The sequence below is a fragment of the Drosophila biarmipes genome, chromosome 3L (genome assembly GCF_025231255.1).
Source record: "Drosophila biarmipes strain raj3 chromosome 3L, RU_DBia_V1.1, whole genome shotgun sequence".
Classification (NCBI taxonomy): Eukaryota; Metazoa; Arthropoda; class Insecta; order Diptera; family Drosophilidae; genus Drosophila; species Drosophila biarmipes.
In genome coordinates this window covers 2,291,363-2,298,777 of record NC_066613.1, presented here as the reverse complement: position 1 = coordinate 2,298,777, position 7,415 = coordinate 2,291,363, and the positions used below count along the sequence as shown (strand labels likewise).

Sequence of the window (7,415 nt, the reverse complement as noted above, 5' to 3'; positions counted from 1 at the left end):
AATTTTATCAAAATCGGAAGACTGTATCATATAGCTATCATCGGAACGATCGGAAAATTGCTGGGAAAATAATATTAAACAAATTATAGCTTTGGGGCTTTTTAACTTTTTTATCTTATAATATTGGGAATATCGAATTCAGTCAAAAAAATAATCTGAAAAAAAGAAGAATCACTGAAATCAGCAACAATGCCTAAAAATTGCAGATGGTGTTACTAAAGTTGATTATTTATTATAACTGCAAGGGTATAAAAACTTTGGCTTGCAGAAGTTAACTTTCTTTCTTGTTATTAATTCCATGGTCATAGCTAGCTTGACTATCGATAGCAACGAGCAGGAGTGTAGCTCAGGTGACATCTTTTATAATTTTCCCTCATATAGTCGGCAAGCACCGATAATACTAAAAACAACATACTAAAAATTCTAGATTCTAAAAGATACTAGATTATGAAAGCTCTAAAACACACACAAAACATGTACATGTTTTTTAATGTTTAGTGACCTCCTTTCACTCCTCCGGTAGTGTTCTAAGGTATATTCAATAAAAACGGCAGGCATTTTAAACGAGCGATGAGCTGCTAGGGCCTTTAACAATTCTTTCCTCATAACCATCCTTATCACAGTATACCGTAAAAACATTTTTATTATGTAACAAATAAGTCATGTCAACTATGTTACGCAAGCTGTATTTTTTTGTTAGAGAAATTGTGGAAAATGTTATAGATATGGGCAATAAATTCATAATGGGCTTTTTTAGTAATACAGTCATGTATAAAAAGTATTTATTATAAGTCCAATTCTATGTACTCAATATTTCAAAGCTTTTGCATACATCTGGTTTTTGGGTTTTTAGCGCAGTGGCTTAAAAATCAGAGATCGATGCATATTTTTTAGCTTTCCAGGTAGATAAATCTACTGTTAATAGTTGTAATTGCTTACAATAGCTTATTGTCTTACTAAACTTTGCTTTAATGTCGTAAAGCACTCTTCGAGTTTTAATTTCTATATCGCTTTGGTCACCCTTGATAAAGATTTCTTTAAATTCATATTTCAATATGTTGCGATTGCTTGCAGTTAAGCGAATTTATGCGGATACGAAGCGAATTCCTTTACTGATATAAATATTTTTTTTTTGGACAACTAGAAATTGTTGAAGTATTAATAAAATACATGAGATTTTTGGAAATATAAACAATTTTCAACAAATAAATCATAACAAATTATTGGACAAAAATCCTGCCATTAAACAGCTGAAATAAAATATGTGAAATTAAAAACAATTCATGAAAATATAATGAAATTTTTTAATCCTGGCTTTTGGCTGAAATAATACTTTCATCAATGGATTCATAAAAAACCAACGATACGCTTTTGATTTATGTATGCTGTGTCTTCGTTCGCAATGTGGATACAAGTTATAAAGAGCCGAAGGGCTAAGTCAAAAATACTAGAACCAACATGAAAACCTCTTTACATATTTTGTCTAATTTTTAAAATAATAACAAATAGGTTCATGGAAATAGTTGTGCCTATTGCTTGACAAAAAAATCTTTCTTGATTGCCAACAAGGACGTTCCAGGACGTTGGAGTTGTGAGGCTGCCAAAGGGGTTTTGGTGGGGGACCGCCGACGGTAAGTGCTGAGGCGGTAACTCCGCTCCCCTCAGACTGAACTACCGAACATACTTGAGTCCAACATCTATGTCAGCAGGTTAACATCGTGTACGTCACTGTTGTGTGCATTACTGTTTCCGATTATATTCTGTTGATCTGTAACTTCGTTTAGATCTCCTCCATCTGCATTCAAGAAATGTTATTAATGCCCATCCATTCACGGTTCTTTCTTTTCCACAGTCTGTTTGTAATTTTACATTTCTCCGCAAAAAATTGATCCCGATTATGAGCCTTATATCTCCCATGCAGTTTCACAATTCAGCTTAAGCGCGCAATTAGCACAAAGTCGACTGTGACGTCGGCAGATTTAACCAGTGAATTATCAAAATTATAAGCCTACCGCAGACTCATACTTTTGAAACAGTGAAAGTAGAAACAATTATTGTAAATTAAATAAGGGGAATACAGGCTTTCCAAACACACAGCGCACAAAAAAAATGTAAGTCAAATATTACTTTTTGTAATTACAAAAAATGATTGGTGCATATAAACAAACAAATTATTGGTATTACAAATCTGTCAAAATCATAAATAAATAAGAAATGTTTGTTTTTAAAACTAATCGTTGTTGTTTTAATTCCTTTTTTTACTTTTGTGTACGTAAGCAAATTCCTAACGTGGCTATTAAAATTAAACAAAAACACCTATAAACGAGGTAAAAGTCTAGTGGTGATCGCACCTACAGCAAACTAAAGTTCTGACATCAACTTTTGTGACGAAAATGTATTTTACGGTCTACTAAATGAATAGATTTTCTTAATTCTTACATTCGGCACGCCTAATAAAAATCGTACAGCTAAATCCAAGCATATTGAAAAACAGCGTGCCAAATGTAAAAAAAAGAAAACTTTTGACAATTATTTTTAAACAGTGTTATTTATTAACCAAAATTTAGCAAGTTTTTACAAAAGTTTTTTCAGGCGGTTTCACTGGGAACATTTTCGACGAAGCGTTCCCTACTCGTTTACATAGGAAATTCCATAAGACTAATTGAGGGAATATTCCCCTAGAAGCGAGCGCTAAGCAATTTTTAAAGCAAAAAATAAGTGATATTCTATGTTAAAATAATGGTTAGTATACTATTGAAAATTGATAGAGATTAAGTAATAGTTTTAAGAAAAGTAATTAAAACAAATTTAAGTTTATAAAGATCAAAAAGGAATCACTAAATTTCAACAACTCAAGGATGCAACAGTTCTATCGAACGAACTTTCTATTCGTCTTCACCCCTTGAATTTGGTGTGTTGCATAGAAATGTACGGTCGGAATAAAAAAAGTACGTTTTTAATGTCTTTTGTAACAAAACTATTGTTTACTGTGTTTTTTTAAAATAGTGGCATTATAATATCATCTATATATATGTAAACAAACGAATTGTGGAATTGTGTTAACGGCGAAGACAGCATATTATATTCAGTGTCGACTGTTGACTCGATGTCTAACTGACCCACCACAGCGGTCAGCCCATTGTTGCAGTGCCAGCCGAGTCAACTACGCTAGCTGCTACGATCATCCAAAACCACTGACCTTCTCTAGAAAATAACTAATGTCACTAAACTTCCGAGTATACGTGGTATATAAGCAAGTACCATTGTATAAACAAATCAGTTATCAACGCACTCATAACTCCACGGTTCTACTTCCTACCTATAGGAATGGCCTCGTAATAAATTACTCAATTAGCCGCCAATCTTCGGCGTGACCTAGAAATGTCTACTTGGGTTTGGCATAAGCATTGGTGACCCCGACGTGATCTTTTACCAACAAAAGATCACACTCCAGAGACCCCTTCTAACCAAAAGATAAATCTCTAACTGGTGTAAAAATACCGTTAATTTCACTTTATTTCCACCAGCCCTGGGAACTACAGCTTGAACCTGCTCCACAGGACACGCAGCTTACTCCAGCTTCACAGGATACGCAGCTTAATCCAGCTTAATAGGATACTATAGCTCATCGAGCTTCACAGCATACGCAGCCTATTCCAGCGTTACAGAAAACCATAGATCAATTAGCTCCACTGGATACGCAGCCTATTCCAGTTTTACATACATAGCAACTTAATCCAGCTTCACAGGATACGCAGCTTCATCCAGCTTCACAGGATACCAAGCATCGTCCAGCTTTACAGGACCGACAGTGGCTTAACAAGATTTTTCGGTTCTCACCCACGAGTGTTAACTTAAAATTCAGGGGTTGGCACAACGTGAACTTTTTCAGGGGGAATTCTTTTGACGAAGCCTTGGCTGCTCGTGAACATAGAAAATTCGACAGAACAAGTTCATGAGAAATATTTTCTTAGATGCGAGCGCAAAGCAATTTAGTTTCAAAAGAAACTTATATTTAAGTATGGGTTTAAAACCCAATTAAAAGGTAAAAACTTAGTTAACGTTAAACAAAATACAATATTAACTGTGCTTAAATATGTCAATATATTTAAAACCTAAACCTAAATTATGTATTTAAATAGAATATGGCGTCAGCAAGCGGACCTAAAAGGTACCTCGGCAGATCCAGAACAACCTAACTGACCCGTTAGTCAAGCAATTCATCAGCTACAGAGACGAGGCAACGAATAAGAATCATCGCTTAGTCTTGCATCAATTGCGCCAACCATCAACATAACTCTACAACGCCTTCTGGGCGTCCAATGGGAATTATTGAGACATGTCCAAGATGATCTCGAAAATACGCCTTAAAACCTCGATATCTGCTCAATATCCTAAGACCTACATAATTCTTTGTTTTATTATAAGAAGAAAACTAGTCTAAAAGACTCTAGCTTCATTGGGGAGTGTACTGTCATTTATTGAGCGTCGCGCTTGCATGCTGGAAGCGATAAGTGCACAACCTACAACAACGCTACGCCATTAGCCAGTCTGCAACAAAGATATTTGCAAGATTTGTCACCTAGGAACACATCATTTTAAGGCGTGTAGCCATATTTAAGAAATGGACCTCAAAACGCGACACCACGATATTGTTCAAGTAGGAGCATGTACAAATTGTTAGTCTAATGCCATGAACGGCATCATTAAATGTTGCACAAAGGACTGACTAGCAATCCATCGCAGGCTACGGCAACCCCAGAGGACACTTGCTGCCCGCGACCGCCAAGGAATCATGAGAAGGACCTACCAGTCAACCTAAAACATGTCGCGCTGTAATAGATTCCGGGTCACAGGTGAATCTTATCTCAAGGAGGATGGCAGATCTGCTGTCTCTTAGAAATGTCGTTACAGATTGAAAAAAAAATTAGAACATCGACCAGTCACAGTCATTTCAGAACAACCATCATTACCGATTTCACACGACCTTAATATTCCTGAGAGTCTGCCTTTAGCAGATCTTGATTTTCAACCTGGACCTATTGCCCTCAACTTGACCTGTATGCCAAGTTAATAAATGATGAATTTTTAGGACTAGGACCTAATAAACCTCTGGCGCAAGGCACGAGGCTTGCCTATATAATCTTCGGTTTTTCAAGAAGGAACTCTTATTATATACGCAATTTAGTTATATGTTGGAGGAAGACGAAGACGTCTTGCAAGACATAGGCCTGCTTGTAAGGTAACGAATAATAAATTACTGGTAAATAATAACCAATATAAATGGATGAAGATCAGATACCCCACGATGAAGAAAGGATTCATCAAATTATCTTAGCATTGATGGTTCATAACAGCAATCAATGAAAAACGAAACTGACTCGTCCAAACGGGAATCAACTGCCACAAATAACGGCTCCCTGCAGAACCCATTTTTCATCAACTTTAAACCTATTAGACGTCAGACTGTTTTAAAACATTAAGTTTTGTTGCAGAAGGGTCTCATACCACAGACTTGCCAAATGATCAATATCAACGAGGGCAATTCCATACCCCACGGCAAGGTCGTTGTTGGCATAAAAGGGAGTGTGAAGCAGCATCAAGGAGGATGTCAATCTTACTCAGGAACTTATAACAATACATTTCTTCGTTATTAATTACTACATATTCCGGTGCTAATACAAATTTTGTCTAATTCATAGGTAGTGATATAATAGGAATGAGTTCCTTTTTTGAAAATCGGAAATTTAATGATATATTATTAATTATAGCTAATTTTTCTAGAAACTCTTACATATGTTCTTCCGACACTACCTGTGCGCCGTGCACCTCTAGTTCTTGTAAGCAATTAGCTGTTTCCTGTTTTTCGAATATAGTTTTTAAAATATATAATTATTTATAATTAGAAACAAAGCTCTTACCTATAAATATTTTGTTAAATTCTGAAACATAATGCTGAACTTACTGCCTGTCCTTATATTACATATCTTCGTTCTTAATAACTACATATGCCGGTGCTAATACAAATTTTGTGTTATTCATAGGTAGTGAAATATTAAGAATGCGTTCCTTCCTTGAACATTTAATTTAAATTAATTTGTTGGCTGCTTTCTATGCAATTCTGTCTATGGCTGATAGACATAACGCCTTAATTGAGGGTACTCCTCAATGGGGAGAAGAATGTTCGTACCCAAGGGTCCTCAACATGACCACCACCCAACCAATCACCACCAGGCGCTCAGCATCATTCACTGGTTATGATAATTGCTGATCATATAATATTTAATGTCAACGGATGACTTTACGTCTAACTAACTCGACGGTGCACTGACCCGTCAGAGCGGTCATCCCATTGTTGCAGTGTAAGCTGAGCCAACTACGCTAACTGCTAGCATCATCGAAAACCACTGACCGACTCTAGAATATAAGTCAGTAAAATTCCATGTTCTAAGTACTTAATAAGCAAGCACCAACTAAAGAATAAATGACTTTTAATTTATAAATCACTTACGCCGCGTAATACATATCAACTAGCGCAGTGCCCGCATCGCCTCTAAGTCCATCGTCGTGACGCGATTGTCCTGCCATCAAAGCGTCCCCGTGCCAATAACAAAGCGCTCACTATAATCCGCTTTTCACGCCGAGTGACCTAGGGTGCCTACTTGGTTGGGCACAAAAAGTACATGTGTATACATATAAGTGTATTTGTTGAATTTGTTTTGTTTACAAAAATTTTGGCTTGGCGTCGCATTGGTTGAATACAAAATAACAATGGTTAATCTAACAAAGATTGTATTAAAAGTATTAACAATAGTTTATTATCATCATACGGCACAGTGTTTCGATAATTTGTATTTATTATATTTACAGAAGCCACCATGCTGAGGCCCCACAAAAAATGTCCTTGAGCCGCTTCAAAAGTCAAAATACAGGGCCTAGAAAAAAGCCGCCAGGACTACAAAATTAACCAAATATAATTTTTAAATGTCAAAAGTTCCTTACTACTTCTATTAATGTCTATATAATCGTTTATAATTGTCGATGTAGAATAAAAACTAGCTAAATAAATGGGACCCTCTGAATTTCCCCGGCTTTTTTCCATAGGTATTTCCTTTCTAGTCTCGAAAATTTGGCAAGTTGATATTTTCTGACCTTTTGAAGGTGCTGAAAATGTTGAACAGCCTTAATAAAAGCGAATGGGGATGTGAAATTGCATATCATATTCATGAAAATATATACATTTTTTTATGGACAGGTCCGACTAAGGATAACTGTGTTAATTTAAGCAGCCATTTTTAAAAAAATTAAGCACTGAATGAGCGCTTAGTGATGAGCGCTTAATGGAGATTCGATGCTCATTTAGTGCTGAATGTTACTGCAGAGTCTTGTTTTGGAGTCTGCTTCCTTTCCGCTGA

General features: G+C 36.0%; 2 long non-coding RNA genes across 4 annotated transcripts; one reads left to right on the top strand and one right to left on the bottom strand.

Moving 5' to 3' along the window:
- Positions 1-1,290: 1,290 nt before the first annotated feature.
- LOC127010862 (uncharacterized) lies at positions 1,291-1,974 on the bottom strand. Its single transcript, XR_007763711.1, has 2 exons — positions 1,870-1,974; positions 1,291-1,795 (listed from the first exon to the last, which is right to left on the bottom strand). It is a non-coding gene; the product is annotated as an uncharacterized LOC127010862 (long non-coding RNA).
- On the top strand, positions 1,579-7,082 carry LOC127010861 (uncharacterized). Of its 3 annotated transcripts, none has more exons than XR_007763709.1 (3): positions 1,579-1,720; positions 1,853-2,111; positions 6,871-7,082. It is a non-coding gene; the product is annotated as an uncharacterized LOC127010861 (long non-coding RNA). The 3 variants fall into 3 exon arrangements; XR_007763710.1 differs by lacking the exon at positions 6,871-7,082 and adding an exon at positions 2,584-2,716; XR_007763708.1 differs by lacking the exon at positions 6,871-7,082 and having other exon boundaries at positions 1,853-2,234.
- The last annotated feature ends 333 nt before the right edge of the window (positions 7,083-7,415 follow it).